Source organism: Equus przewalskii, chromosome 8 (assembly GCF_037783145.1).
Source record: "Equus przewalskii isolate Varuska chromosome 8, EquPr2, whole genome shotgun sequence".
Taxonomy (NCBI): Eukaryota; Metazoa; Chordata; class Mammalia; order Perissodactyla; family Equidae; genus Equus; species Equus przewalskii.
The window spans coordinates 60,250,729-60,259,408 of NC_091838.1; the positions used below are offsets into that span (position 1 = coordinate 60,250,729).

At 35.3% G+C, this 8,680-nt stretch overlaps 1 pseudogene; it reads right to left on the minus strand.

Annotated features, from left to right (window-relative positions):
* Positions 1-7,758: 7,758 nt before the first annotated feature.
* LOC139085145 (vesicle transport protein SFT2A pseudogene) lies at positions 7,759-8,272 on the minus strand (annotated as a pseudogene).
* Positions 8,273-8,680: the final 408 nt, after the last annotated feature.

Below are 8,680 nucleotides of genomic sequence, written 5' to 3' on the forward strand. Positions count from 1 at the left end.
TCAGCTCCCATTCTGTACACAAATATCCTTTTTGCAGTTTATTTGGCGCCACGTTGTTTGCATTTTTGTACTTTTTGTTGGCGATTTCACTGTTTACAATGGTCTGCAAAGCATAGTGCTGAAATGCTCTCTAGTTTTCCTAAGCATGAGAATGATGTGCTCTATGGAGAAAACACTTGTGTTAGATGAGTTTCACTTGGGCGTGAGTTAGAGTGTTGTTGGCCATGAGTCCAAAGTTAATGAATCAACATCTATTAAATATGGTGTTTGTAAAGAGAAACACACATAAAACAAAGTTATGTACTGATTGGTTGACAAAAATGTGTCCAAAGGTTCTGAGGGACTAACCCTGTATTTTCCCTAGGAGCACTGGCTCAGTGTTTGCTAATTCAGCATTCACAGCAACCTTGTGGAACATAACTACCATGGTAACGAGAATCAGTTGTACTTTTATAAGAGATAGGAAGACAGAAATTTAGTGAGGATCAGATAAAGCTATACATGATGATACTTAAGAGCACTCAATTTAAGCCAAAAATTTTTTCTCGTTGCAGTCGAAAGAAAGAAACCAAACCAAAAGTGGCTCAAAGACAGAGAATAAAAAGAAGCAAGGATTTGTCTCTAGGGGAACCAGAAGAATGGAAAATAGAAGCTGAGGCATCTAAATCTTTAAATAACTTTGGAAACTAGTCCAAAGTTTTCCACTTCAACAAAGTTCACTAGATATCTTCAAAAGGCCATTCTGTTCCCATAGGATCCATCATTATCTCACTCTGGGTGGTTTGAGATATTGAAGCTAGAAATATTTTTTTATGCATAAGAATAAATTTATTTTGTTGGTTTTTTCTTATTGGAGTATTTATTCTTTTTTTACTGATTTCACAAATAGCAACTCAACCCTGTAACCAAAATTCGTCCAATGCTTGAGATCAAGTACAACGTATTGTGCACACCAGGCCTCTACACATCTCTGTTGAACATATGAATTAGCGAAAAGTGAATTATACACATTTGGGATTCAGGGGTAGGGACAGATATGAATGACCATCAAGGGCTGTTTTTAAAGCCACAGTGCTATCCATCCCATGTGGCAATTCATCAGGAAGGTCATTTCAAGGAAGTGATCCACCATGCAGAGAGAGCTCCAGCCAAACGTATGATAACTGGTTAAAATGCCTCTTACTGCCTGTAAATAAATTATAAATATTTGATGAGAAATCTCAAATGTTCAAAGCAACATCACCTAGGTGCTACACTTAGATCCTCCCTAAATGAAGTTAAAAATAAAATCAAATGGATTAAGAAAAGTATAATCCCCCTAGAAAGAAGCATTTGCTTTTGAATAGTAGACTTTGTTGTCTCAACATTTTTGTCAGTATAAAACCACAAACAGCTTGGCAAATGATTAGATCTGATTTAGAATCCAGTCTCTTTAAAAACTCTAGCCGTGAAGAAATTAATAGGCCTTTCAATATACCCATCATCAGTTTCAAAGGGAGGGCAGGGTATGGTGGGAAATTAAGACTGGTGTGATCCAGAACTGGAAATTATTTGTAAATTTGAGAAGTTAATCAGAGTGAAAAGACAGTTTTTGTGCTAGGGAGAGACGGTAATATAGTGTCTAGTTATTCTTGAACAAGGATGGGTAAACACTAGCCTTTGAGCCAAATCTAGCCAACAGCCTATAGTTATAGTTTTATTGAAATAACCATCTTTGTTCATGTATGCATTATCTTTGACTGCTTTCTCACTACAACAGCAGAGTGGAGTAGTTGTTACAAGGACTATATGGCCCACAAAGCCTAGAATATTTACTATCTGGACTTTTATAGAAAATGTTTGCCAACCCCTGTTGTAAATTAACATTTCCTATCCAGAGTTAAGAATAAGGCTCAATATATTCTGTTTTGTTTACTTTTTCTTTGCAGATCTTTTCAATATTTTCTTAATATTGAGTGAAAGTCTTAACGTAAAATACCAAATTTGATTTCCATTGAATGGCTTCCTTATTTTTTTACTAAATAGATATTAGATCACTGTACATTCTGTTTTTGCTTTTAGCATCTATTCCATAATAAACTGTATTGTTTTGTTAAACCAAATATTTCTGATACTAACTATAGAAAATTAGATTGAGAAAACAGAATACCATATAATATAAATAACGTATAATAAAATTATATGAGTTAAGTCCCTTTCTTTTTCTATTCTCATTTTTCCTCCATGGATCTAGGAGCTGAGATTGAAAAATTAAAAATAATAGTATAAATGTTTGTCTCTGACCTAAGCTTGTTATCCACCTTGTAATCAGATTTGCTGGAGCTTTAGTTTCTTATCTCTTATAACTATATTATTTTTTAAAATACTATTTTATTTTGTTCAAAGTGATTTGAAAATATGTGTTGCTCTCATTTTTCAGGGGCATTATTTCCTTTGAACTTTGAAAGAATTGTTAAATTAAATATCAGGTTTTAGTGCATTAAATTGTACTGGCTTTACCTGAAAAAATGTAATACCCTTCTTAGAAAGATATCAAACTTCTGGAGATACATAGATTAAACTGCTTAAAATAAGTGAAGAAACAAAACTACAACTTAATATTTAGTATTTTATTTTGCCAAATATCATATTATAAGGACACAAGAAAGAATAATACAAAGCACGTAACTAAAGCACAGCCCACGGAGTATGGGGTTGCTATAGAGTTTGGTGAGCCAAGAAGCAATTGATAACCTTATTTTATTGAAAATGTGAATTCAAGGACATAGAATTATGCTGGCCAAAATAGATACTATTTTACATTTGTCTAATGCTCTTTTCTATAAATGATATTGAGTACGCAATTAAGTATTGAATTTTTTCAGTTGTTTGAATGATCTAAAGATACGTAACTGGATATTGAATGGAACTTTTCCTGCTGACTCAGATTCCTGCTGAAGATTCAAAAAGGACAATATAGGTAATAAGCTTCTCCACATTCTGTAGAAGAGCTTCTAGACACGTAGTCATAGGATTCACTAAGATTTGACTGGACTTCTGTTTCCTTCACTCCCGCTATCTCTTCTAGCTTGAGTAAGAAAAAGGCTCAAATTCATCAGAGGAAACAATTCATCTGAGTGTTCAGCTGCATGATTACTAAGAAACATAGTGATACTCTCTGTCCCCAGCAAAGCTAATTGGGCTCCAAGAGAATCATACGCAGAGATTAGGGAACCTACTGAAGACGGGGATCATATAACACTCTCCAGATGGATGTTTGCTGAGCTGGAGAAACTTGTGCCAGGGTGCTGAAGTAGACTTGGGTGAACAGTTTTTGGAAGATGCTGGCATATACCTTCTTGGAGTTTCAAGGCACATGTGAGTGTAGAGGCTAAAAGCTGATTCTCTTCTACACATTTCTGAAAATTAGATTCCAGATGGAGCCGCCACAGAAAGTGGAGTGACAAGAGAGGGAAACATTGGGAATGCCATATATGTCCACTTTTTAGTGTGGTAAGAATTAGGATTGACATAAAATACAGGATACCCAGTTAAATTTGAATTTCAGGTAGACAGCAAATAATTTTTAATGTCAGTGTGTCCTAAATATTGCATGGGACATACTTATTTTAAATACGATTGCTTGTTTATCTGAAATTCAAATTTAAGTTGATGCCCTTTATTTTTATTTGCCAAATCTGACCAGTCTAGCTGGAATGCATGAGTGAGTTAGTTCAAGCACTGCTAGCTGCTATGATAAACTCCAAAGTGTATGATGGTTCAAGTATGATAGAGTTTATGTCTTGCCCATGAAAATTACAAAGGAGCAAGCAGCTCTTCTTTAACTGGATCCAGATTTATTTTCTCTTGTGCTTCCATCATTTTCAAAGGTGCCTTCCAAGGGCTCTGTGCTCATTGGCCTCAAGGAGGCCGATGTAAAAAGGAACCAGGAGGATAGCACATGGAAAGTTTTAGCGGGTCAGGCCTGTAAATGGCACTTACACTCACATTTCCGTGGCTAGAACCCAGTCACATATTCATATCAAATTCAAGGAAAGCTGGGAAATGCAGAAAAATTTTGTGCCCAGAAAGAAAAGGAAATGGGTTTGGTGAACAACTAGCCAATCTCTTGTATACTGAGTTCCCATGTACCAGTGGAAATCAGCGTCACCCAAAGTTTCTTTAAAGGACCTTGTCCAAGAAAGTGTCCTTCACAGAGCGGAGATTCAGTAATGATAGACTGTAGGGTACCCTTGTATGAAGGCAAAATGGAGAGAGCTAGTGATTACCCAGAGTATATTTCCCATACCAGTAAACTGTTCAATGTGCAGATCCCAATAGACAGTCTCCATAAGCCCACAGATACAATCTAAACGAAAGTCAGCATTCGACCACTTGTAACAGCACCACAGAGTCCAAATGTTTCTTTCTCTTTCCCTAATGCCTTTTTCGTCCCTGTAGAAACCAGGAAAACAGGGAAAGAAGGTAGCAAGAGTGACAAAACAGACTATACCATCCACACTACAGGTCAGACCAACCTGAGAGGTGGGAACAATGGGGAAACAAAATCGTTCAATTGAACATGAGGACAAATTTATTTGATCTGGACTAAATCCACCCATCAAAGTGGCCAGAAAGCTGCCATTTCTACTCAGATACACTCAAGGCTCAGAGAAGGAAAATATAAAATGGAATTGAAGATGATGGATGATGAAAAACTAATTAATATTCTACTTATATCCCACATCTATCATTCAGCTTCCTCAATAACCAGATTACATATAAAAAAGGAGAAGTTCTAAATTCCGGATGTTTCCAGCCTCGAATAATACCTATTAGTAATCAACAAGTGTTTCCTCAGAAGCAAACCTTTTTTCTGCTTTTTTTTTTTAATCCTATTGAATTTAAAACAGCCATGTGTCTTATATATAATTGAATCCCAGCCAGGAACAGCTAAAGTACAGAACCAGACGGAAGTTTTGCTTTATGTTGCCTGGTGCAGATTGGTCCCAGGGGCCAAAAACTCTAGTTCAAGACTTGATTGAAGGGAAAAAAAAGGAAAAAAAAAAAGGAAGGAGAGTTGTGAAAATTGGCAATAAATATTGTTACAAATCATAATTGCTAATAAAAGGCCACAGTTGTTCTCCTGACATCATTGGCTTGCAGCATATAAACTTCTTTTAGGTTGTGCAGAAAATATTTTAAATCTCATACTAGGGTTATTAAAATTTAACAGAGTACTTATATTTTTTTAAATATCGTAAATATTTTACTGCAAACTGTTTTGATGTATATGAAAATAACACGATCCAAAGATAATATTTTTGTTGTATTTCATTATAACTCATTCGTTAAACAATTCTCAAGTTCTCTAAGTGGGTAGATAGGAAACAATAGCGAAAAAAAAATAAAGCAATACTCAGGCAAGTGCACCATCAGGATATCTCTGTAATTTATCACTGGTGTGGGAAGATGCTGACACTCACTTGTGCATAAAACATAGTTCAAGAAATATCTTAAATATTGACAGATGCATTATCATCTCCATAAGAATCAATGTGTTGTTGAAGCTACAATTAGCAGAAAACAAATAAATATTGGAAAGAATGTAGATCAGCTGTTATGTTAGGGTATTCTTAGTGTGGTAAGGGTCCATTTATTAAAAGCCACATTCTCAACAATTGCTATTGTAGTTTTCACAATGGCTCTAAAAATCATCTATTCTGTAAATGGAAATTGGTAAAGCCACTATGGAAAACAGTATGAAGTTTCCTCAAAAATTTAAAAGTAGAACTGCCATATATGATCCAGCAATCCCACTTCCAAGTATGTATCCAAAAGAAACGAAAGCATTATCTCAAAGAGATATTCACTCTCATGTTCATTGAGAGTGAATTATTCACAATAGCCAAGATGCAGAAAAAACCTAAGTGTCTGTCAGTGAAAGAATAGATCGAGAAAATGTGATATATATATACAATAGAATATTATTTAGCCTTAAATAAAAAGAAGAAAATCCTGCCATTTGCAACCACATGGATGAACCTGGAGGGGATTATGTTAAGTGAAACAAGCCAGACAAAGACAAATACTGCATGGTATCACTTACATGTTGAATCTAAAAAAAAAAAAAAAAAAAATTTAGCTCAACAGAAACAGAGAGTAGAAAAGTGGTTTCCGGGGACTGAGGAGGGGGAGAAACAAGGCACACAGTTTTAATAAAAGGGCACAAACTTTCAGTTATAAGATGAATGAGTTCTGAGGATCTAATGCGTAACAAGGTGACTGTAGTTAACACTGTATTGTGTGACTGAAATGTGCTAAGAGAGTAGAACTTAAGTGTTCTCACCAAAAGAATGGTGTGGGGGATAAATACGTGGAGTGATGGATGTGTTAATTGACTCGATAAGGGAAGTTCTTTCACAACATGTACATGTATCAAATCATCACATGTACTCTTTAAATATATTACAATTTCATTTGTCAATTATACCTCAATAAAACTGAAAAAAATCATCTATTTTAATAAATTGATTATCAATTGCTAAAAAAATGTACATGGCAGGTATTCAAATACCCTATCAGATAAGAAAATAGTCATCATATCCCACCACTCACTCAAAAGTCACTTGGGAAGGTAGCAGGCACAACAAAAGTGTATAAAATTTGTCAATTTGGAGTTAGATTTGTAAAGTTTATTGTCTTACGAAACCAGAGTGATCAGAAAAATAGACTGACTTCTCCTAGCTTCCTATTTCCCACTGGTCTAGGTTCATTCTCCCCATTCAGCATTTAACTGAATAATGGGCAGAGGAAGTAATATATGGTTAAAACGCAACATGGTTAAAAGCATGGGTTTTAGAAACATATTGCCTGGATTCAGATCTTGGCTCTCTCGTCTATTAGTTACGTGATGCTCACAAACTATTTAAACTTTCTATGCCTCATTTTCTTATTAATGAGATGAGGAAAATAATAACACTGATGTGAGGATTCAGGGAGTTATACACAAAAACACCTAGAAGAGACTTGGGTATGGAAAAACTATGTAATTGTTAGTGCTTCCTACCTTTGGAGTTTAAAGTACCTTTGTTTATTTCTCCGTATCTGCTTATGTTGATGTTTTTCGCACTAGTAACCATTTTAAGTGTACAATTCAGTAGAGTTAATTGCACTTACAATACTATGCAACTATCACCACTACCTAATTTAAAACCTTTTTCATCATCTTAAACAGAAACTTTGTAAACATTAAATAATAACTCCCCATTTATCCCTTCCATCGTCTCCTCATAAACATTTTTATTTCAAAGTGTGGGTTTATTTAAAAATTGTAAAGATTTATGTCTTCTTTTTATTACACATAATAAGCAATCTCTAGCTTAAAGTTAAAACTTTCACATTTAAAGATGTTTTAAAAATGTAAACATTTTAAAAGAGCCAATAAAGCTGAATATGTCTTGCAGCACAGATTTATCCCTAAATATTCACATCTCAAAGCTGTTTTGAAAAGACTGAAAAAAAAGTGGCTAAAAATAATGTACAATTGGCAATGATTAAAATCTCCTTATCTTGGGAAGGGCATATTAATGACACATAATGAATTTAAAGTTACAAGCATTTAACAGTTCAATCAAGCATGTAGTTCGTACCAGAATACAAATGGTCTTAAAGTGTCACTGCACTTGTTTTTGGAGTATTTATTGTATCAGGAAAAGCATACTTCACCAAAACCACTGCAAGAACTTTCAAATGCCCTTTTCAATGAGTTTCTGATTTTCAACATAGGACAGAATAGCATTTAATTACTGCATCTCTAGGATATGGGACCCACCATAGACTATACCAGGTCATTCACAAGAACTGCAATATGCTCAACAATAAGGCCAGTCCCTTCTTATGTCCCCAAAGAGAAGCACAAATGGTAAATATGAAGCAAAAAAGGATAATAATTATTGCAAGATAATCTTGTTTCAAACATTTCCTTCCGTTGCCTCATGGGGCCCATTAAAAAGCTCATACAGCAATATTTCCCCGGATATAAAAGAGTGTAAAAAGTTTTATGCCACCAGAAACCACAGCAATCCAGTTCCAAGGATAGAACAGAAATGCCACATACAAAGCATATGACAAATCAATTCAATCTAGTGTTGAAACTAAGGGACAAGTCATCCAGGCCCTTTGCAGTTAGGTTCTGCTCCTTGTCATCCTGGCTGCTCAGGACCTTCCACGGCCTCTCCATGGCCCTGGGCCTGGGCAGCACTGGTGGCCATTCCTTCACCCGCCCTTCCTGCCCACCAGGAAATCCTTGGTAACCTTTAATGTACTTTCTATCTCAATGAATTTGCCTATTCTAGATATCTCATTAACTGGAATCATACAATATTTGTCTTTTTATTTCACTTAACACAATATTTTCAAAGTTCATCTATGTTGTAGCATGCATCAGAATTTCATTCCTTTTCAAAACTTAATATTCCATTCCAGGTACATACCGCATTTTGTTTATCTATTCATCTGTTGATGGACACGTGGGGTGTTCCCACCTTTTGGCTATTGTGTATAGTGCTGCAATGAACATTGGCATCAAATATCTGTTTGGATCCCTGTTTTCAATCTTACAGGGTATAAACCTGGGAGCAGAATGTCTGGGTCATATGGCAACTCTATTTTTAGCTTTTTCAGAAACAGCCAAACTGTT